General features: G+C 41.5%; 1 long non-coding RNA gene across 3 annotated transcripts in view; it reads right to left on the bottom strand.

Annotated features, from left to right (window-relative positions):
* Nucleotides 1–24,534, bottom strand: part of LOC112916972 (uncharacterized) — a 133,016-nt gene that overhangs the window by 7,376 nt on the left and 101,106 nt on the right. For 2 of the 3 annotated variants that reach the window (XR_011996557.1, XR_011996558.1), the window contains 2 exons: nucleotides 4,599–4,811; nucleotides 629–698 (listed from right to left, as the gene is read on the bottom strand). This is a non-coding gene — a long non-coding RNA (uncharacterized lncRNA). Of the gene's footprint in view, nucleotides 1–628; nucleotides 699–4,598; nucleotides 4,927–24,534 lie in introns of all 3 variants that reach the window. The other variant, XR_003234386.2, reaches the window with a different exon arrangement.

Raw genomic sequence — 24,534 nt, 5'->3', positions numbered from 1 at the left:
AAGACATTGTCACACTGTTTTCCAAAGTGGCTGTACTATTTTACATCCCCAAAAGCAAGGTGAGAGCTCCAGTTCTTCTACATCCTTGTCAAACCTTAGTATTATTGTCATTCTCTTTGATTATAGTCACTCTAGTGGGTGTGTAGTGCTATCTCATTGTGGTTTAAAAAATTTTTTTTTAAATTTTTTATTTATTTATGATAGTCACAGAGAGAGAGAGAGAGGCAGAGACACAGGCGGAGGGAGAAGCAGGCTCCATGCACCGGGAGCCTGATGTGGGATTCGATCCCGGGTCTACCAGGATCGCACCCTGGGCCAAAGGCAGGCGCCAAACCGCTGCGCCACCCAGGTATCCCACTCATTGTGGTTTTAAAATGCATTTCCCTAAATGACAGATGATGTTAGGCATTTTTTTTAATGTACATCTTAACCTTTTTTCTCATTTTTAAATTTTTTGCTCTTACTAGTTTTGTTTCTATAAAACACCAAATAAGTGTTTTTTTTTAACCTTTTTTCTCATTTTTAAATTTTTTGGTCTTACTAGTTTTGTTTCTATAAAACACCAAATAAGTGTTTTGTTTTTGTTTTTGTTTTTGTTTTCCCAAATAAGTGTTATGAGGGAGCTTACCTTCAAAGAAAACTTGAAGTAGTCCTTCCCACGTTCAAAGAATCCTAGGTCTTTCAGAAAACAAAAGTTGCTTCTCATTGAAAAGAGAGAAAGAAAGAGAAAACTATTGTAATTTATCTGGTGTATATACTTGGATTTCCACGTGCAGTACTAAGTTGTTTAAAGAAGGATATATAACTGAAAAAACATAGTGCTTACTGCTCATTCTTTGGTGACTTAAAGTAAATGTGATGTTTTGTTGGTCATACTACTAACTAAATGTTGAAGGAGTTAACTGCTTTAAGCCAGTGTTTTAGCATTTTAGTGAATAACTCTTCTTGTAATTTTTCATACCATTCTTTTTTCTAACTTTGAAAAGCCTGTGTTGCAAAAGATGTGTGTTGGGACATGCTTTTCTCTTTGTGGCAATAAATGCCACAAATCCATAAGGTGATGGCACTGGAGAGGGATGGAGGAAAGTGGAGTTTTCCATCTTGCTTTTCATTTCAATCCAGTAGATTAAAGACTGGTAGTAGATTTGAGACCAGGGTCCACCAGGCACTACAAGATATGATGCCAACCCAGGAGTACAAGTTAATCACACTGTAAAAAGTGTTAACATACTGGCCAAAACAGAGGGCAATTGTCTACTTTCACTGCTATAAATCAACCATTAAAGCACATTTCACTAAAATAAAGAATTCTTCAGGCATCAACCTCTTTGGTAGTGAAATGTGCTGCCTCAAAGACTGTAGGTTTCCCATCATTGGAAATATTCCCACAAATGTTGCATAACATCTGACAGGAACGATGTGGAAGTCTACAATTGGTTAGATTGTTTAAAATATCTTAATTTTATTTACAGGTTAATTTGATTGCATCACAACTCTTAGAGGCAGTTGGCATAGTAAGAAGAATGGGGTATAGGACAGCCCCGGTGGCCTAGCGATTTAGCACAGCCTGCAGCCCAGGGTGTGATCCTGGAGATTTGGGATTGAGCCCCACATCGGGCTCCCTATATGGAGCCTGCTTCTCCCTCTGCCTGTGTTTCTGACTCTCACTCTCTGTCATTAATAAATAAATAAAATCTTTAAAAAACAACAACAAAAAAAAAGAAGAGTGGGGTATGGAGTCACTTGCCTTCTCTCTGACCTTCTGAACCTTAGTTTCTTCATCTATAAAATGGAGACAGTAGTACCAGATATAACATGAAAATTAGTGTTTTGTGAACAAAATGTCTGCCCATATGCTTGGTTCATAGTAGAGGGTCAATCAATAATAACTCTTATTCTTATATTTCAGTCTTCCTAGTCTATAGCTTAACTACTTAAACATTAGAAGTGATCATTGTGAAAAGGTTTTTATTTTAAGGTTACATTTTGTTATAGGTCATTTTCATTAATTGGACACTTACCATGTGCCAAGTTGTGTGCTAAGTGCTTTACATATGAATTCTCATAAAACTAATATGAAGGGATGCCTGGGTGGCTCAGCAGTTGAGCGTCTGCCTTTGGTTCAGGGCATGACCCCGGATTCCTGAGTTGGAGTCCCACATCAAGCTCCCTGCATTGAACTGGCTTCTCCCTCTGCCTGTGTCTCTGCCTCTCTTTCTGTGTCTCTCATGAATAAATAAATAAAATCTTAAAAAAAAAACTAATATGAAGTAGGTTTCTTTATTCTTATTTTACAGAAAACAGAGACACACAAAATTGAAGTAACTCACTCAAGAGTCTTCAGTTAGTAAGAGGCAGCACTGGAATCCAAACAAAGCCAGATTCTGACATGGTATGTTAACCACTATGGTCCCCTGCCTCCCATCATTATTTGTACCTGTTTTCTAAGCTTGAACTACTCTAAAACTCGCTTTGCCCTTAAACCTGCCCTCAGCTATGTTTGCAGATATCATTGCATATATTATCCTATAAACTTATTGGAATCTAACATGTATAAATGTGGACAATATGTGATCTGTTACGCATACCTAGGTTTCCTCCCCTATAGGCCTAAGATCTAAAAGCTGATTTCTTCCAATTGATATTTCATTCAATTAAAAAATATCCAAAAGTTCCCAAGGATTAGTGTAAAGGATGAATATTGGTATTTGCTAATATTAATTTTTAATTAACATATTGAAAAGAAACAAACAAGTTTGAGTATTATCCTTATAACTTTTGCTTATCTCTTTTCTTTTCACTTTGGAGCTTTTTAAAATTTTAATTTTCAAACCATAATTTTTATTTGTTTCAAAATTAAGATCCCCTGCAATACACCTCTTAGTGGTTCCCCTTTTCCATTTTAATCTGGCTCCTACCTCAAAGAAATAGATGGTTCTTGTCCCATGATCTGAAGGGCAAAGTTCCAAACCTATAATAGAGGGAGGAAATTACAGGAGCAGGGGCTCCCTGCTGCTAAGCTGTGTATGTAGTGTATGTGTATGTGTGTGTGTGTGTGTGTGTGTAGCTCAAATTTATTTTTTATTTTTATTTTTTTAAATTTTTATTTATTTATGATAGTCACAGAATGAGAGAGAGAGGCAGAGACATAGGCAGAGGGAGAAGGAGGCTCCATGCACCTGGAGCCCGACGTGGGACTCGATCCCGGGTCTCCAGGATCGCGCCCTGGGCCAAAGGCAGGCGCTAAACCGCTGTGCCACCCAGGGATCCCTCAAATCTATTTTTTAAAAAAGATTTTATTTATTTACTCATGAGAGAGAGAGAGAGAGAGAGGCAGAGACACAGGGAGAGGGAGAAGCAGGCTCCAAGCAGGCTCCATGCAGGGATCCTGGGTCTCCAGGATCACACCCTGGGCTGAAGACGGCGCTAAACCACCGAGCCACTCGGGCTGCCCTCAAATCTAGTTTTTAAGTATGCTTTTAAGATTTTACATATTAGGGGAGTGCACAGATTTGGTATAGAATGAATGGTATTGGGATCCCTGGGTGGCACAGCGGTTCGGCCCGTGCCTTTGGCCCAGGGCGCGATCCTGGAGACCCGGGATCGAATCCCACATCAGGCTCCCGGTGCATGGAGCCTGCTTCTCCCTCCGCCTGTGTCTCTGGCTTTCTCTCTCTCTCTCTCTGTGACTATCATAAATAAATAAAAAAAAATTAAAAAAAAAAGAATGAATGGTATTGTACACAGTTCTATTTATATAGAATAATTTTGAATGAGATCTGCTTGACACAGGGTCTTGCTAATTAGATTGTGAACTATTAGAGTCAGGGACAGTTTTCTTCTTTGTATCACCTGCAGCAGGTGAAGAATTTTGAATCTTATTGGAATCATAGAACCTAGACTTTACAATCCATGTGGCCCAACCGCTCATTCAATAAATACAGCCTTTTGAATAGCCCAGTGCCAGGATGTTCCCATTTCAGACAGCAACTAATTTTACTTCTGTTGAATATTTCTTTTCTTTTCTTTTTAAGATTTTATTTATTCATTCATGAGAGACACAGAGAGAAAGGCAGAGACACAGGCAGAGGGAGAGGCAGGCTCCCAGTGGGGAGCCTGTGTGGGACTTGATCCCAGGACTCCAGGATCACATCCTGAGCCAAAGGCAGACACTCAATCTCTGAGCACCCCAGGTGCCCCCTGTTGAATACTTCTAATTGTTATTTTTTTCAAGTGAAAGAAAGAAGAAAGAAAAAAAATTTCGATATCGAACCCAAACCTGGAAGTTTGTACCCATTTTTCATTTTTTTCATATGATGGTTATTCAAATTTTGAACACATCATTTGTGTTTTCCTTTACACCTCTCCTCTCTCAGAAAAAGTCAATGGCTCTTTCCACCATTCCCAGCTGGACATATGAGAATCACTGGGACAGGCGCAAGATCTCAGAAGACTTTTTCAAACAACCACCACACATCCTGCGGTGGGACTCACCTTAGGGTTCAGAGAAGAGAGCCAACATCACAGCCTAGATTCTCTAAGATAGAGGCTGAGAAAGAGATGTGAGTACAAAAGGCTTACTGGAAGGGAAGACTTACCAAGGAAAAGGGGAGAAAGCAGAACTGGGCAGGCAGAGCCGTCAAATCATCAGACCTGACCATGTTGGCCAGCCCCAGGAGCAGCGGTGTCGCAGAGATGGCTTGCTAGAGGAATCTTGCATTGAGGGGAAATGGCTAGGCCTGTGCACCACCATCTTGTTCAGTTATTGACCGGGGATCCTCCCAAGAAGAGTGTGACCTTGACCTGAAAAGCTGAGGCAGAGACTGAAGGAGCTGACAGCTCGAGGCTCTTGGACAATCACACCCCCACCATTGGACAGCGAGTCATTTCCTGAAGTGGGCTCTGAGCAACACATGTCTGTCTGCCCTGAATGGGGACGAATGGAAGAACCTGACAAAGAAGTCCTGAGAAGTCTTGATGATTGGTCAGATATACAGGCAAGAGGTTACAGATAACCCTCATGGCTAGAACAGCACTGCCATCAATAGATATAGTTTGGTTGGGAAAAAACCTCTTCCCACCATACCCACAGCTGCCTTTTACTGAAAGCAGCCGAATTCTTTTCTGTATAAGTTGTCATGGCTTGTGCCTTCTATGTTGAGTGACTAACCATGCTCTTTAGCTGCAACTGATAGGGCTAGCCAGGGAATTGATCCACAGCCCTAGGCAGCCACAGGTAGGCTGAAGGTGGCTTGATGTGAAACTGTCCATTTTAAATGGGGACAAACCAATTCAACACTCTCATTTTGGAAGGCTCAAACATGAAGTGTACAAGGAGAGGTTGAAGTGGCTGCTCAGGCTGTATACTAAGGTCACTAAGCTACTGTTCTTCTCTCCTGCTGCACTGAGCTGCCTAGGGAGCAGAGGTAACTAGAAGCTCTAAAGAAGCAACAAGTTCTTTGCTACCCAATATCCTTGTAGTGAATCCCAATCATCACAGGTGATGTGGGCGTGTCACTTCCTTAAAGAGTCTTTTTTTTCTTTTTAGAAGATTTTATTTATTTATTCATGAGAGACACAGAGAGAGAGAGAGGTAGAGACATAGGCAGAGGGAGAAGCAGGCTCCCTACACAGAGCCTGATGCGAGACTCGATCCCAAGACCCTGGGATCACGCCGAGTCAAAGGCAGACGCTCAACCACTGAGCCACCCACATGCCCCAAGAGTTTGTTTTTTAAATTTCATGATGAGGGACACCTGGGTGGCTCAGCAGTTAAAGTGCCTGCTTTCAGCCCAGGGTGTGATCCTGGAGTCCTGGGATCGAGGCCCACGTCGGGCTCCCTCTATGGAGCCTGCTTCTCCCTCTGCCTGTGTCTCTGCCTCTCTTTCTCTCTCCGTTCTCTCATGAATAAATAAATAAAATCTTTAAAAAAAATTTCACGATGAAATTATTATTATTGTTATTATATAATATATAAAACAATTATTATTGTTATTATTAGCGCTGATGGTTATTTCTTCCTTGTAAAAGCAGGTAAAAAGATGGCTTGGCCCTGAGCCTCGCAGAACTGTCCTGTAGATCTTGGTTTGGGCAAATTTGTGCATCTTAAATATATCCAGCTTGCCTCCTCACCCCCTGTGGTTATTTTGCCCACAGCAGGAGCTGTCCCATCTCTCAACTTTGAATGGCAGGCTACTCTGCCTTCTGTACTTTTATGGCATTCCAAAAAACTATCAGGCTACCCAAAAGTTTCCTAAAGTGATTATTTTCTTCATAATATGTTTCTGCATTATTTTGCTCCTTTGCCCTGAGTTCCAAAAAGATAGAGTAACTTGTGCAAACTTCTACTTTTGCTTCACCATAAAGCAGTCCCACTGTTTGTTTCATCTTTCATTCATTTATGTTTATTCATTTTTGCACACCCCACCCCCACCCTGACCCTTATATGTAGCCTGTCCGACGAGTTCGAATACATCGAGTAAGCAGATGTATTTTAGGATCTTTGTGATTCTCCCTGCCCCTTATACTCTCAGTCATGCCACTCAGGAGCCAGATGTGAAATGTGTATGTAGCTTGGACGTGACAAGGCCAAGCCAGATAGAATAAAAGATTACAGTTCCACACCAAATTCCAGTGTGCATGGAGCTTCCCCCCATACCACCATGCAAGCAATTCTTGGACATCAGCTGGATGTCCTACAATTCAACTGAATTCTGACACTATGTACTAGAAGCTTCCACGTGTTAAGGGTTCACCTCCACAAGACTGCTCTGTCCCCCCATCTTCAGACTCCAGCCACAGGTTCAGGTTATCACCTGTGCTTCTGACAAATGGGTTGTAGGTTAGAGGTTCCATGACACCCATCTTAGGTGGAATGGCTTGCTGGTGGGACGCCTGGGTGGCTCATCAGTTGAGTGTCTGCCTTCGGCCCAGGACATGATCCTGGAGTCCCGGGATCAAATCCCACATCAGGCTTCCTGCATGCAGCCTACTTCTCCCTCTGCCTATGTCTCTCTCTCTCTCTCTGTCTCTCATGAATAAATAAATAAATAAATAAATAAATAAATAAATAAATAAATAAATAAAATCTTTAAAAAAAAAAGAAAAAAGAAAAGGAATGGTTTGCTGGAATGGCTTATAGAACTCAGAGAAACTTTCACTTATTAGATCACCAGTTTATTATAAAGAGAGAGAACTTAGGAACAGCCAGATGGCAGAAATGCATAAGGTAGGGTATGGGGAAAGGATCAAGGGGGTTCTGCACCCTCTGGGAGTATGCCACTCTCCGCAAATGTCCATGTGTTGACCATATATTCTCTGAATCTTGTCCTTTTGGGTTTTTATGGAGGCTTCATTACATAGGCATGATTGATGAAATCATCAGCCACTGGTGATGGATTCTACCTCCAGCCCCTCTCCCCTTCCCTGGAAATCAGGGAGGTGGGATTAGAAGTCCCAATAGTCTGATCTCTAAGTTGGTTCCCCTGGCAACCAGCCCCCATCCTTAGGTACGGTCCAAAAATCACCTTATTAACATAACAAAAGACATTCTCATCAGTTTGGAAATTCCAAGGGTTTTAGAAGCTCTGTTGCAGAAACGCAGGACAAAGACTAAATATATATTTCATCTTATAAATCACAAGACCACAGGAATAATTATTTGCTGTGTAGAAGGATTTTTGTTCCATTTTTTAAAAAATAAAAATATTTTCACCACAGGATCATCTTAGAATGTGTCCATGATGCATTTAAACTTTTTGATTTACAAAATTTGAATTTACACTTCACTTTTCTCAGAAAGCAGCTATCAAGTTAAGTAGATATAACATGCTTGAAATAATTGCTCTTCATAATTGCAGATGACACATACTGATAGCTTTGCTATTCTTTTTTCTTTTTGCTTTTATATGGCTGAAAATACTTGAAAAACTGAAGAAACACCGACGCATGATTTAAGAGGCCAAGAGGCTCTCAAAATGAGGAATGAGGATCTAAAACAATCTGTCATTTTATGTTATGCAAACAATAAACGCAAGTCAGTTTTACACCAGGGGTAAATGAGACATGGTGAAAACACCTCGAGTGTAGGATACTCCTGTACAGCAATGTGGAGATGGTGGGGCAGGCATTATTTGCCCCATTTGGTGAAAGGAAAAAAGCAGAAAAAAGTGTTTTTCTTTTGCATTTTAATTGTTTTAGGTAGCTATTATTTTCACAGGATTCAAAACTCAAAAGGTACTTAAAAAAAAAAAAAGGTACTATACAATATGCAGTGAAAAGTCTCCCATCCCAGGGGAGCACTTTGAGCCTTTCTTGGGTCTGACAGGCATCTCCTTGCCTACCACTCACCACCTCTATTCATAGGCTCATTCAACAGATAGTTACTGAGAACTATCTAGTGCGAGGCACTACTTGCAGGTGAAAACAAAACCCCTGATCACCTGGAACTGACATTTTAGGGGCAGAGAGGGCAAACAACAATGAAAAATGAAATCGACAGTGTATCTGATAGTGAGAAGTGCCATCCAGGATAAAGAATGCCAGATTGGGGAAGGTGCTATTTTTAAAGGTTGGTCTTGGAAGGCCTTTCTAATGAGGACATCTTTAAACAGATACCTGAAGAAAGTAAGCAAGGGAGACACATGGCTCTTTGGAGAAAACTAGCTAGAGGGAACAGGAAATGCAAATACATATTCTAGGAAGACTTGTTTCTTGGACTGGTCTTCTGTAAGAGCAACTTCTGTTCCTGTTCTAAAGGGAGGCTCATGGGAGAAATTGCCTTCTCAATATTCTATTTAAATCCTAAGGTTGAACTTAAGTTGGTCATAGTGTTGTCTCTTTTTCAAACCTAACAATTATGTATTAATTGGGCCATTAAAAAAAAGATTTATTTATTTATGAGATAGAGACAGTGCAAGTAGAGGAGAAGCAGAGGGAGATGATCTCAACTAGATTCCCCATTAAGTGCTGAGCCTGGAGCCAGACTGTGGGGCTCATCTCACAATCTTGAGATCATGACCTGAGCCAAAATCAAGAGTCTGCCACTTACCTGCTCAACCAACTGAACCACTCAGGCACCCCTGGGCCATTTACGTATCAGATAGGATTGTGGTATTTTTGTTTTTGTTTTTTGTTTTTTTTTTAAAGTAAGTTCTAGACCAAATGTGAGATTTGAACTCATGACCCCAGGATCAAAAGTCATGCTCTACTAACTGAGCCAGCCAGGCTCCAGAAGGAAAGATTGTTTTTATATAGGTGTACTTTGCTTAACTAAGCACTTATTTTTGGTGGTGGGGAGAAATAAGATTTGTGTTGATTAGAGTTTTGTAAATCAAATATTTTTAAAATATTATAAAATTCTGTATCAGCTATGAACCCAAGTATTGTGCATCCTTCTAATCTCTCTTCCTTTGGAGCAGGGGTTCTAAATGGTGACAATTTTGTACCCCAGGGTACATTTGGTAATGTCTGGAAACATTTTTAGTTGTGACAATTGCATTGGAGGAGAAGTTGCTGCTTGTATCTAATGGGTGAAGACTAGGGATTCTGCTAATCATCTTTTTTTTTTTTTTTTTTTTATTCACGAGAGACAGAGAGAAAGAAACATAGGTAGAGGGAGAAGCAGGCTCCTTATAGGGAGCCTGATGTGATACTCAATCCTGGAACCCCAGGATCAGACCCTGAGACAAAGGCTTAATTGCTGAGCCACGTAGGCATCCCTGCTAATCATCTTATAGCAATGAACAGGACTGCTTCTCAAACAAAAATTATTTGATTCAAAATAGCAACAGTGCCAAAGTTGAGAAACTTTGCTCTAGGATGACAAGCTTAAGCTAAAACTTATAGGACAGGCGAGAGCTCTACCTTATGGGATCAAAATTTCATCTAGTGCCCCAAGTAGTCCACACAGGGCAAGACCCAGAGGCCAAGTCTGACCTTGGACCCCAATTTTTTTTTCAGAAGTCAAACACCAATTTACAAAGCCACTCAACCCCAGGAAGTCAACCTCCAGAAAAATTCACCTAGGCCCAGTGGACCTGCTGGCTTTCTTGCTTTCTAGCACCTTCTTTCTTTCTCTTTCTATGTGTGCTTTTTTTATTCCCCTCTTTTGCCCTAGACAAGAGGTGTTTTCTTCACTATATTAAAAAATATGTTTGCATGCATTCAGGAAAGAAAAAAAATGTTTTAAATAGATGTCTATAGCAGCTTGTAAAATTGTGGATTCAAGTTTTTCTGCTAGAAGCTTTTACAGAAGAAGTAATGGAGAGTGGAAAAGGTGTGAGTGTGAGGGGAGGAGCGGGATGATGGCATTGTCACCTAAGTAACAACTGTCTTCTGAGTGGAAGAAAATCATCCTAGCTACTCAGCAGCAGGAGAAAAAAAGAGGAGCGTGGTCTCTCTCTTCTCAGTTTCTTACTAGGTTTGGGAAAGTTTGGGAATGGGAGGAGATATTAATATTTATGTTGCATTCAGTGTCACTTTGTATAGGAGTAACAAGCTGGGGGGAGAGGAAGTAGTTTAGATCTTACTTGAAATTACATATATACCCTTAGCAATGTGGTGTCCCTACGCCCTGTGGCATCCATATCTGAGCTCTGTTTTTCCCTCTCGTGACCGCAGTTATTATAAGAATAGCTAACTTTTCTATTGTGGGCTTAAAGGCAGATACTGTGTTAAAAACTACATTCATTACCTCATTTAATTCTAGGATACCCCTACAAGGTCCATATTATTATATTCTGAGAAAGCAGGGCTCAAGAGGTAAAATAACGTGCTCAAGGTCACATAGTAGAAGTGGGAAAGAAACCAGGACTCCTCACAGCTGAGTTTTTAGGCCTCTCCCCAAGTGCCTCTGACAGTTGTGACCTTGGTTGCCTTTTGTATTCTAAGGAAGCCCTGAGAATGCTCCCCATTCCTCTTTCTTTTTTTTTTTTTTTAAATGCCTTCTGGCGAGTTTATTTATTTATTTATTTTAATTTTTTATTTATTTATGATAGTCACACACACAGAGAGAGAGATAGGCAGAGACATAGGCAGAGGGAGAAGCAGGCTCCATGCACCGGGAGCCCTACGTGGGATTCGATCCCAGGTCTTCAGGATCGCGCCCTGGGCCAAAGGCAGGCGCCAAACCGCTGCGCCACCCAGGGATCCCTCCATTCCTCTTTCTAAATGAAATGTAGGCATTTGTAACACAACTAGATGAGCTCTAAGGGTAGGAAATGTCACATTTCCCTCTCCTATACAGATCTTGACCTGGCACCAGATGACTATGCCTCTTCTGAACTCTTTGATATTTTACTTACATAAACCCAAAAGCATCAAATTTCTCTATGAATCTTATCTTTTTAAAAATATTTTATTTATTTATTTGAGAGAGAGCATGAGCAGTGGGGGGAGGGGCAAAAAGAGAGGGAGAAGGAGACTCACCACTGAGTAAACAGCCCATTTGGGGCTCCTTTGAATCTGATTTACACACACACACAGTGACTCTTAATTTCAAGTGGATTCCTATAATTCCATAGTACTTCATCCACATTTCTGATATCACATGCATCATTTTGCATTTAATTTGTTCAGCATATATATATTTGAGACCTTCAAATGCTAGGCAGTGTTCAGGTGCTAGGGATCCAGCCATGAATCAAAATGCAAAAATCCCTGTCTCATGGAGCTCCATTCTAGTTGGGGGAAAACTGATGATAAAATGGTAAAATACAAGACACGTCGGATGATGATAAGTGATAGGAGAAAATATTGTGCGTAAAGGGTAGGACAAGTGGGAGAAGGGGTGTCATTGATGTACCTTTGTGCTTGCCTTCGCAAGGACAGACACCAAACCAGTAAGTGTCTCGGACTCATTACCTTTCATACTGTCTGGCCCTGTTGAGGCTCAAGAAGTATTTGTTGACTGCACACAGCAGGCCAGTTTCATGGAGCTCATTTGGAATGGAAAAAGTTTGCCCTTCACAGTTTTGATGAAAGATGTATTGGTTGTACTACTAAAGGCCCTTCCAAGAAGGAAATAACTATTTATTTTTGGGGTGGGTTCTCTGCTTTCTATGGTTTTATCAGGCCCCACTGTACACTGGCAGTTTTGAATGGAGCTACAGCAGAAGCCCACAGAGAACAAAAAATAGACTTGGTCAGCAATGATGAAGCTTATTCCTTTTATGGAAAAGATGAGAAATGAGAAATTAGAAGGCAAGAAATAATGCCAGAATCAGAAAAGGAGACCAGAAAGCGATGAACAGAAACAAGGGAGAAACAACAGAGAAAAATGTAGAAGAGAATGAATTGGTAGAAAAAAAGCCAACGCTTTGACAGGAGAAACCTACAGATCCTAACTCTAATGCAGCTCAAAAAGCTGGAGAAAGGACTTTGGAACAGGGAGAAGAAGAAGCCTCTACTAGGGAACCCAAGGCAGAGAATCCCAATTTATTTCTATTTTTGACTGATTGTAACTATTCCTGAAAGTAAGAGTTTATATCTCCTCCCACCTATTACAACGATCCCAAGTAATCTTCACAGTCCTTGACATCAGAAGGAGAAACTTTGGAAAGGAACACCTGCTAGACAAAACTTGTCTGTGACAGATGGGTCAGGAAGTGCAATGACTGTGGGCATGGTGGGTTCTCAATGGGGTTAGCACAAGTCCTTGCTGACGAAAGTTAGCAGTGGACCATACAAATAGGCAAATGAGAAATTTTACTGGGTCTACATGGAAAGCTTTGCTCAGGCTACATAATAGTACTCCTCAAAAATAGTCAAAAAAGCAAGGGTGAGGTCTCTTTTTAAAGACCACTTCAGGGGATCCCTGGGTGGCTCAGCGGTTTGGTGCCTGCCTTCGGCCCAGGGCGTGATCCTGGAGTCCCACGATTGAGTCCCGCATCGGGCTCCCTGCATGGAGCCTGCTTCTCCCTCTGCCTGTGTTTCTGCCTCTCTCTGTGTGTGTCTCTCATGAGTAAATAAATAAAATCTTTTTTTCTTTAAAAAAAAAAAAGACCACTTCATGATACTTTGAATGTATTTAGTGTCCGTCTTACATGGTTGAGAATTCTTGTCTATCTGAACATGGTGGCACAAACTACTCCTACTTTTTGACCACTCATTAACCTGGAAGAAGGAAAGCAAAGAGATGTCAAATGCCTGTAACTCAGGTGACTGAAGTAGGTGGCAGTTGGCAGCCAGGTAGAGGGATGGAAAGACAAATATAGGTGGGCACTGGTAAGTGCTCCGTATTGCCCACCGCAAAATGTCAAGGGCTCCTCCTCATGGTAGTACTTCTGTCCTCCCCTTAAGACATTACATTAAACTGAGACCATCAAAGAAGCTCCTCACATTCTCTAGAACCTTCATCATTTCAGAGGAATGGGGATTAGCACGGTCTGCAACAAATTTATCTCAGGAAAACCAGGTATTTTCTTTTCTTTCATTCTCCCAAAAGCTCTAGGAGTAAGTAGAGGCATGAGATGGCCAAGTAATGTACTCTGGGTCTCACTGCTAATGACTGCTGGGTCAGAATTTGACCCTCGCCCTGACTTGTTTTGAATGCTTCTCACTACATCTGCCTGCTCCAGGGTACTCACAGGAGGGCAGCTGCGGAGCACCTGAGAATATAAAAGGAAGCCATTTATGGTCGTTTGCCAGTTTTATTTTTATTTTTTTTCCCTGAAAACCACCCTAAAATTAAAAAAAAAAAAAGTTTTGTGTTGGCATACTTAAAAAAGATAAGATACAGTTTAAGATGAGATATTCATAAGACTTTTCAGCGGTATCTTCAACAAAATAACAGGTTAAAATGTGATTGTGAGATCCTTACAATGAATAAAATCCTACATCCATCCATTTATCTCTTCCATGTGTACTTCTTGATCTAGAACTCCCACAGCTGCCTTCTTCTTCTTTTTTTTTTTTTCAATGCATCATTGCAAGGAGCATCTAATCATTAGTCTCAAGAAATCAAATATCTGATGCTATCATATAAAAAATGTTCCTGGGTCCATCACTGATTCAGGGGCTGAGGGAAGGGTAATGACTAGACCAATTTGTATTTTCTGGAGCACTTACAGCCTACAAACTGAAAATGCATCCTGGCAGGAAATGCTTTAATTATTAAGATCAACATACTGTTTGCCTTGCAGACAGACTCTGAGAAAAGTCTCCCTTAGAGTTAGCGTATGAGTGGGGAAGGGAATCTGCTTTAGTAGCAATCAGCCAAGTATTATCTTTCAAAATATATACAGATTAACGGATAGAGAGGTCACAGTTTATAAGATATCAACACCCCAACGTATTTTTGGTTAGCTTGTTTCACAGAGAGAAGTCAGAAAGACAGCAGATATCAGCTATCAGTGTGGGAGGCCCTGCACAAGACAGGGAGAGAGAGGTGACTGGTTTGCTGACTGAACAGAATGGTCGACAACAGGAAGGAGAACTGCCGATGACCACAATAGGATGCTCTCTGCGTGGCCCAAACTTGCTTCCTTGTGACATCATCAAGTTGGGTGCTCTCCAGAGCTACAGAAGATCCAAGAAAGGGATAAGGAACATAAAAAGCTATTCATAGGAGAGCTGCTGTCTTCAAAAGAAAAGAATGCGTAGGCCAAAACAATGTCATTTAAAACCCTAGCAAATTGATAGGAGAGGTACAGTCCTATGTTTAGGGCGGCTACATTTTAGTTCCTTAGTTTTAAAATATCTATACCTGATGGGGATGCTGTCTGCAAGTGGGCCTGAAGACTTGAAAGTGGGTTTTAGGGACACCTAGGTGGCTCAGCGGTTAAGTGTCTGACTTTGGCTCAGGTCATGATCCTGGTCCAGGGATCGAGTCCCAGATCGGCCTCCCTGTATGGAGCCTGCTTCTCCCTCTGTCTATGTCTCTGCCTCTCTCTCTCCCTCTGGTCTCTCATGAATAAATAAATAAAGTCTTAAAAAAAAAAAGGAAAAAAATGAAAGTGCATTTTATGCCACAACTCAAAGGTGGGGGTTGGGGGGTGGGAAGCATTGCACTGGTGCCTTGGGTTTAAATGTTTCGCCTTTATCTTCAGTTGAAGTTAAAAGTACAGGTCATGGAAAAGCCGGATGGGATTAAAATAAAATCATCTTCATGCAACTTTGACTTAGTCCTGTGACAAGCTGCACCAATAGTTATGTATTATAAAGTAATATTTTAATAAATCTGCAATTGTCTAGCCTTATTTTATTGCATCACTATTATTATTTATATTATTATTTCTATGGCATATTTTTTAAAAAATATTGTATTTATTTATTTGAGAGAGAGAGAACACGAGCAGGGGGAGCGGCAGGCAGAGGGAGAGGGACAAGCAAGTCCCCACTGAGCAGGGAGCCTGCTATGGGGCTCAATCCCAGGACCCCGGGATCACAACCTGAGCCAAAGTCAGGCGCATAACCGCTGAGCCACCCAGGTGCCCTGTGTTTTGTGTGTGTGTGTGTGTGTGTGTGTGTGTGTGTGTGTGTGTGTGTGTGTATTAAGAGTTTCAGCTTATTGGGACGCCTGGGTGGCTCAGTGGTTGAGCTTCTGCCTTTGGCTCAGGGGGTGATCTCACATCGGGATCGAATCCCACATGGAGCTCTTTGCGAAGAGCCTGCCTCTCCCTCTGTCTGTGTCTCTGCCTCTCTCTCTGTCTCTCATGAATAAATAAATAAAATATTTTTTTAAAAAAAGAGTTTCAGCTTATTAAAACTAAGCATTTGCAAAAAACTACCAAATATGTTTACCCTACTTTGAACATCTCCATTAAAAGACAATTAGATCTGGACCTTCAAAGAATGGAAGTGACTCCAGCCTTTTTTAATCCCCCAGAGGTCTTGTGTAAAGCCAAGTGCCCCTGTGCCAGCTATCACTCAGGCAAAGACCTTGATGGATACAAAAAAAAAAAAAAAAAAAAAAGACTTCAAGTTTATTTCCATTTGGAAGGTTGGAAGGAAATCGAAATGCATCTTGAGAAGCAGGAAGTAGTCAGAGTGCTGCACAGCTCCTGGGCCAGAAGGCATGAGCATGAGTTATGGTGCTCCTGAATTTGTTTTAATTACAAAGCACACGTGGCCACTAATGTTGGGGATATGGTTTTACATTTTGCAGGACAGGAAAAGATTTTCAGGTGATTTGTCCAGATATTTGGTCTGGAATTCTGCATCATCCGGACCACAGGTTCTTTGTCCAGCTCTGCCTCTGACACATTGACCCTCTAAAACATGAACAGGAATCTGCATCTGTCTGTCAATACTTATGAGGAAAAATGCAACAATATGGCCTTTAGGAAGGTAAAGATGCATTGTCCCAAGAGAAATCCTCAGTATTTTGAGATCCTCTGAGATGATTAAAATGCAGCAATTATAACTAAGAACTCTTCCTTGAACGGTTTGCAAAAACAAGGAATATGAGAAGGTTGCTTATGGAAAAAGGTTATATTTGGCCAGGCTTTCTCCTCCTTTCTTTCTCAGCCTTTTTTCTGAAAATGGGTGGGTACTTCTTATAGTTATGGGACACTTAATGGACACAGCTTTTTTTACAGTATTGATGGCTTATTCTTAACTTGGCTCCAGTTCCTCATGAACTGGCAAACCCTAAAAGATGCTATCAGCGGCTTAAAATTACATGTGTGTTAAAAAGTGCAAACAATTTAGAACAAAAATCAGCACATTTATAATTAGCAATGATTAATTTTAAAGGCAAACTATACCAAGCGTGATAATTTTGTGGCAAAACTAAATTACCCATAACATCTTTCATATTCTTAAATAGGTTCTTTTTGACTTATAGAGTATGAAAATTAACCATTGATTTTATATTTTTTAAAGCCTCTATCCCCCCCTACTCTATATATTTTTTAAGATTTTATTTATTTATTCATGAGAGACACACACAGAGAGAGAGAGGCAGAGGGAGAAGCAGGCTCCATGCAGGGAGCCAGACATGGGAACTCGATCCCTGGTCTCCAGGATGAGGCCCTGGGCCGAAGGCAGGCGCTAAACCTCTGAGCAGCCCAGGGATCCCCTGATGTTTTTTCTCTAAAGGTAAATGAACTTCCTGTCTCATGAATACTACTTTCTCCCCCACCATGCCTTCAGTTCTTTTTGTTGGCAAGGAGGTTCAGCTTCTAGTGATCATGTAAAAACTTGGCATCCTCTGACAGTGAGGACAAACAAGTGTCTAAGTCTCCTGGTTAGGTTTGGAGCCTCTGCGGGACCCACAGGGGTCCATCTCTGATTTGTCCCTCACCGCAGCCACATTCCACATTCCGGATGGGTGCCAAGTAAATATTTGTTGACCAAAGCATCTGAACGAACACAAGTCATTCTTGAGGTTCTGTGAGTGTGCTTGTTATTTATTAAGCGCCCACAGTGGGTCAGAGAGTCAATGAATTTCAGAGTGGAAGGGATTTTAACAGTGACCTGGTCCAACCCCTTCATTTTATAAACAAGGAAACAGATCCCGAGAGAAGGGCCCTGCCCAAGGTCAAACACCTAGAGCTTGGCAGAGCTGGAAAGGAAAAACTCCCAGCCCAGGCTCCTCCTGCTTTCTGCTGCTGCAGCCTGCCTCAGCTGACCTGATCCCTGCCTGCTAAAGATGTATATATAATTGGATTAATACCACATTTTTGAAGTTTAAGATATTTGCATAATCAGACTGATGGAGTTGGGATCTGCTTTTGGATTTAGGGGTTGCTGATGAGAAGACAGAAATAGCAGAAAAATGAACACCACTAACATAGATATTTTAAAAACTTATTTGGCTTTGTTGATCTTCTACTTTGTCCCCAGAAAGATGTTAAGAAGTTTTCTTTTTTCTTTTTTTAAAAAGATTTTATTTATTTATTTATGAGAGACACAGAGAGAGAGAGAGAGAGGCAGAGACACAGGCAGAGGGAGAAGCAGGCTCCATGCAGGGAGCCCGAAGGGGGACTCGACCCCGACTCCAGGATCAAGTCCTGGGCCTAAGGCAGGCGCTGAGCCACTGAACCACCCAGGTGTCCCTGTTAAGAAGTTTTAAAAGGGGGGGGGGAATCCCTGGGTGGCGCAGCGGTTTAGCGCCTGCCTTTGCCCCAGGGCGCGATCCTGGAGACCCGGGATCGAATCCCACGTCGGGCTCCCGGTGCATGGAGCCTGCTTCTCCCTCTGCCTGTGTCTCTGCCTCTCTCTCTCTCTCTGTGACTATCATAAATAAATAAAAATTAAAAAAAAAAGGGGGGGGGGACACCTGGGTGGCTCAGCGGTTGAGCATCTGCCTTCGGCCCAGGGTGTGATCTCCGGAATCTGGGATCGAGTCCCGCATCGGGCTCCCTACATGGAGCCTGCTTCTCCCTCTGCCCGTGTCTCTGCCTCTCTGTGTGTGTCTCTCATGAATAAATAAATAAATCTTAAAAAAAAGAAAAGGAATTTTAAAAGGGACATACAATATCAAAGACAAGACAAGGAAGGACGCTACAATGAAACCAGTAAGAGAAATGACAGTAAAGAAATAAAAGTAGTGAAGTAAGTTGGGAACTAGAGCGAGCACAGCCGCGAAGCCCTCGCTACTGGGGCAAGGGGCTGCGGATTCGCTAAGCCTCCCAACAAGAGGCCGGGACCGGTACAGGAGTCCTAATGCCCGGATCAAAAACGGACCTGGCCCTGGAAAGGCACAAGTAGCTCTCCCTACTAATGAGGCCGGAGAGAAGGTCCTCGGCGTGTCCTCAGGTACCCCAGGCGCCTGGGGACCACTGGGATGGGAATCACAGCCGGAGCTTTGGGCGAGCAGCCCCCTCCCTCCCCAAGGGCCCGAGCAGGCTGCTCCAGGCCCCTCCTGGCGCTGCGCCTGCTGGATTCGCGAGGGCAGAAAGGGTCCTGGGAATTGCCCCAGGAGGCCGCGTGCACCTTGGTGTCAACACGGTGCCCTGTGACGCGGCCTGGAATCATTTTCCTGCTTTTTGAGTGTCTGGGCCCGGGGAGCTGGCCAGAGCTGCGGCCCCCTCAGTTTCAAAGACCCCCGAGGGAGTTCTCAGGCCTCAGAGGGATGCCACCCAGGCGGAAGGAGAACCCGCGGCCACCTTCTGAAATAGCTGTTTATCCTGAATGGCTGGCAGGATTGGTTAAAAACGCAGAAATTACTCCCTGGGCAAAAGGCAGAGGACCCTTGAGAGCTCTAAATATCCGGTATGGATGGACACTGGAAATGGAGATGGGGAAATGGATAATGGGAAGGGGCTGAAGTCCTAGGGGCGGGGGAGAAGAAGGGAGTGGGGCCGGAGAAGCTTACAGTGGCCCAGTGGCCCGCAGCGACCATTTCCCCCTTAGTGAAAACACCAAAGGTGACACCTGGGTTCAAAGGTTGAGAGTAAAGGGAGTGGTCGCTTCAGCAGCACATATACTAAAATCCCAGAGTAAAGGCATATTTAGATTGCTTTGCAGTAGAGGCAGAAGGAAAGCTATGTTACAAAAAGGTGATTTGTATTTTAGCTTTTATTTTTCATTTTGTTTTCTTGTTTACTTAGGAAATTGCTACTGAGAACAAACAATAAGTGGAACCTGAACCAGCTCAAATGTTTAGGATGATATCCTTCCACACAGGGGAAAAGAAATACTTGTGAAGATGGAACATACCTTTTTTTTTTTTTTTTTTGCATTTTTTAACTTCTTTTTGATCTTGATTACCATAATATTACATAATCATTGTGGAAAATGCAGGAAGTAGACTTTAAAGGAATAGAGGATAAAATCCCCTATAACCTCATCCATTTTATTTATTTTCTTATTTAAAAGTTTTTATTTATTGTCATGAGAGACAAAGACGCAGAGACACAGGCAGAGGGAGAAGCAGGCTCCATGCAGGGAACCCAAAGTGGGACTCCATCCTGGATCTCCAGGATCACACCCTGGGCCGAAGGCAGGCACCAAACCGCTGAGCCACCCGGGCCTCCCAAAGTTTATAACTTATGACTATAAGGTTAAGATCCTGATTTATAGGGGCATCTGGGTGGCTCAGTAGTTGAGCACCTGCCTTCTGCTCGGATCCTGATAACAGGGTCCTGGGATTGAGTCTCTCATCAGGCTCCCAGGAGGGAGCCTGCTTCTCCCTCTGCCTATGTTTCTGTCTGTGTATGTCTCTCATGGATAAATAAATAAAATATTTTTTAAAAAAGATCCTGATTTATAGCAAATCTCTCAGAACTTAACTGAGCAATTCCCCTTCAAGATATCTTGGGAGATAGTGCCATGATACCACCCCATGTTTCTTTTTGCAGACTTAGCTCACAATATTTCTGAAATTTCTCCTGTGCTGTGGAATTACTTTCTGAGTCTATGGCACTTTCTTTTGAATATTATCAGATTGACAAATTCTCTCACTTTGAGGGTGAGTTTGATATTTAGAAATTGCCAAAAATGATCAGAATTCAGATATGATGAATAAGGTACATGATCCCACAAGCTGGGCAATGTTTTTCATCAGAAACATGTTGGGGTGCCTGGCTGGCTCAGTCAGAAGAGCATGTGATTCTTGATCCATGGGTTGTGAATTAGACCCCCACGTTCGATTCAGAGAAATAAATAAATAAATAAATAAATAATGTAAAAACGTGTTGTGTCCCAAATGTAATGAAATGTTTTTGCATGTGGTGAAAAGGTTTTGAAATGGAAATCTTTTAGAAGGGAGATTTACCCTCTCTCTATGAGTCTTAATGAATTCTATAGTATGGAGGAGAAAATTATCTCTGTAGGACCAATTCATCCTGGGTTTTCTGACTTGTAATTACACTTTTGGTGGCTAAAACATATTTGTTTTACAAGCTCCATGATAATTCCATTCTCTATTTCTAGCAAAGTAAAAAGTATTCCATATTCAAATATCAGAGAGTCACTAAGGCAAATTGTTCTTACCCAATTAATGAGCTAAAAAAACACCATTACCATTATCTTGAGGTATAGGCTTCATGCTTTAATTACTCTGTTACCCATTTAATAATGCTTTTTCTATTCATTTCAGCCTGAACATTCTTTCCCTGGTTTCTACATCAATCTGGTAGCATAGAAGAGGAAATTAGATGGCTCTGTTTGTCAGTACAGATTGTTAATATTTCTGAAGGTTGTATCCAGACTCGTGTAGTTTTCTGAATTCTCAAGCTTGCATAGTATTTTAAGTAAAGTATAACTCTACTTGGTGTCCTTTTATCATGTTTTCTTTCTATTTGACAGCAAAAAATTGCAAGTGTTTTTATAATTCAAGGATTTTAGTAAACATCTTGAGGAAGAGCCAATAATATTTCCTTTTAATACTTTTTTCTCTACAAATTCTTTTTTATACCTGAGAAGCTGAGATATAGAAATGGTGAAAGCAGGGTGGGTCCGTCCCCCCCCCCCCCCCCCCCGCCCTTCTTGATATCCATTAGTTGTCTTATTCCCTGAAGACTAATCTCTTCTCTTCAACCTACAAATGCCTTTCCCCTTTTGGTATGGTAAATTTCTGTAAAAGGAAAGAAAGTACTATCTGTGTATTAGGCAGCCATTTGACTAAAAAAAGGATGTGGGCATTTCTATGTATACATATGTTTGTATGTGCAGAGACTATTCCTGGAAATACAAAAAGACCTGGTAACTAACATTGGTTGTCTTCAGGAAGAGAGATGGGGTGGCAGAGGGTGAAGAGGGAAGGAAACTTGACCATTCCTCTTTTTTTGAATCTTTTGAATTTTTGGACGGTGAAGAATGCTTTACCTAATTGAAAACAAAAAAACAAAAAAACAAAAAACCTACAAAACAACAAACAAACCTGGCAGTTAAAAAAAAAAAAAGAAAGAAAGAAAGAAAAGAAAAGAAAAGAAAAGAAAAGAAAAGAAAAGAAAAGAAAAGAAAAGAAAAATCAAGAACAAAGAAAAAAAAAAACCTTTCCATTGGTCTGAGTCTGGGACTTAGAGTGAAGATCCAAAGATCATTCCCTTTCTTGCCACCTCCATTTCTACTTCTTCATTCCTTCTTTTACTCTGGCCAGCACTTTTATCTCCTATTGATTGAATGAGAACTTAGAACTCACAAGTAGCAAATGCATTAAGTATCCTCAAGCTGCCCCTAAGCTCTGCAGGATCCCCAGTAGACAGCCAGTGTCCTCCACAGAGCAGATGGAGGCCACCTCTTCTGATTTCTTCATCACAGCCCTAGTCTGGACATGAGCGAAGTAAATATCTTCTAATCAGTGTGTTTAAAACCATGCCCATCTTGAAGTATTCTAGGAGTATTCTTTGTCCTTTGCCATTCATTACTTACCCAAGTCTTTCTCACCTCTGAGCCTTGGAGCATGTGGCTTCTCTTTGTCTGGCTAACTTTTACCAACATTTAAAAGGCCTTATTTCGGGCAGCCCCGGTGGCTCAGCGGTTTAGCGCGGCCTTCCGCCCAGGGCCAGTCCCACATCGGGCTCCCTGCATGGAGCCTGCTTCTCCCTCTGCCTGTGTCTTTGCCTCTCTCTCTCTCTCTGTCTCTCATGAATAAATAAATAAAAATCTTAAAATAAATAAATAAAGGGCCTTATTTCTCCAGCTCACTGAGACTTCGTGGCTAACAAGTACAGGAGGCCTCCTCCCTAAATAGAAAATGATTGACCTCCCCACTTTTCATTTCCTCCACCCCCCACACCCCACAGCCTGGTTTAGGACTCCCTATTTCCGCTCCTCAGTGTCTGGCACAGCAAATATCTTTTGAATAAATAGATGAGTAAATGCATGAACGAAGATCTTGTACACTTGCTCTAACTTTACCTCCTAGCCACTATATCAGAGGATCTTGGTCTCTCCTAGGTTTCAGGGGTGGGGGAGGATTTCCCCAAGCCTTAGTAGTATGCCCATATACATTTGATCTTCATAAATTGAATGACGAGCAAGCTGAAGAATGATGGCATCCTCCTGCTGCATGATGGGTAGACGCTATCTAAATTGAGTTGAAGTAGAAAGCCTGTATGAAGAATAATAATCTCAAATTCCACCTTTCAGAAATGTTATTTCTTGTCCAGTACCTTTGGTCTCTATCTTTTGGGCTTATTTTTCAACTGTTTGTTTATGAATGGCTACAATAGAGGTAGAGTTTTAGGTAAACAGTAATCTTTGAGAGCTAAACCATAAAAAAACACCCTATATTCTATGGAAAGTTTATTTATATAACATGGATATACTGTAAAGTTGGACAGACTGATGACAAACACTCATCTAAAAAGTTTTCGAAACATTGAAAAAAGTTGAAACTAAAAAAGATGAAGTTTGACAGGATTAAATTAAAGCTCTGTGTTTAGGTTAAAAAAAATCAATTGCAGAAGCAGAGGGTGGGAGAAAGTAGGCTTGGAAGCTATTCATATGGAGAAACTCAATTATAACTGACTCAAATGTTCAGCCAATGGTGTCATGGTGTGACTTTAGAGGTTAGTGCATTTAGATTACCTTAAAGACACCAAGTCTGGGACTCAGGAAGTAGAAGCTCCTTTTGCTCACTCAAATCAGTTGGCTGTATCAAGGCACTACTTTCTAAGAATATCTACAGGCTAGAGCACATCTGGAGTAGTGATTTCCAAACTATGAGTTGCCACCTATGAGTGAGTATAAAATCTACTTAGCGGACAGCAACTAGCCTTTCAAAAAGTAAAACAGAACATGATCGGGTATTGTTTTCTGGAACTTCTGCTTCACTTACATGCATATACATGCATATTGATGAGATGTAAAATGCATTTCTTTCTGTGGGTCATAGTCAACAGAGCTCCAGAAACACTGATCTAGGGAGAGATATCCAGATGGTGAGAGGGATGGACACCTGGTTATTTAAGAAACAGTTGTAACAATCAGGAATATTTTGCTTGAAGGGGGAAAAGACTACAGGGTGACATAGAGCTGTCTTCCAATAGTTGAAGGTCTGTCATGAAGAGGAGAGAATGGCTTTGTTCTCTGTTATTTCAGGAGACAGGGATTCAAGGGAAGGAGTTTTGAGATTGCTACACAGATAAACTATCTGACAATTGGAGCTGTCTGTCAACAGAACTGCAAAATAACACATTCTAAAAGTGCTTAAGTTTAAGACAGGGGACCGTCTGCCAGGGTTACTGCAGCAAAGATTCTTATATTGGGAGAGAAGTTGAATTTGACATCTTTGAATGTCCCTTTCAACTCAAAGATTTGACCATTCTATTTGCTCCTGTGGATATGTCTGAATTTCTTTTTTCTTTTCTTTTCTTTTCTTTTCTTTTCTTTTCTTTTCTTTTCTTTTCTTTCTTTTCTTTTCTTTTCTTTTCTTTCCTTTTCTTTCTTTTCTCTTTTCTTTCTTTCTTTCTCCTTCCTTCTTTCCTTCCTTCCTTCTTTCCTTCCTTCCTTCCTTCCTTCCTTCCAGATTTTATTTTATTTTATTTTATTTTATTTTATTTTTTATTTATGATAGTCACAGAGAGAGAGAGAGAGAGGCAGAGACACAGGCGGAGGGAGAAGCAGGCTCCATGCACCGGGAGCCTGATGTGGGATTCGATCCCGGGTCTCCAGGATCGCGCCCTGGGCCAAAGGCAGGCG

Source organism: Vulpes vulpes, chromosome 13, assembly GCF_048418805.1.
Source record: "Vulpes vulpes isolate BD-2025 chromosome 13, VulVul3, whole genome shotgun sequence".
Classification (NCBI taxonomy): Eukaryota; Metazoa; Chordata; class Mammalia; order Carnivora; family Canidae; genus Vulpes; species Vulpes vulpes.
Note: the sequence above shows the minus strand (reverse complement) of the source record. Positions and strands in the feature narration are given on the sequence as shown.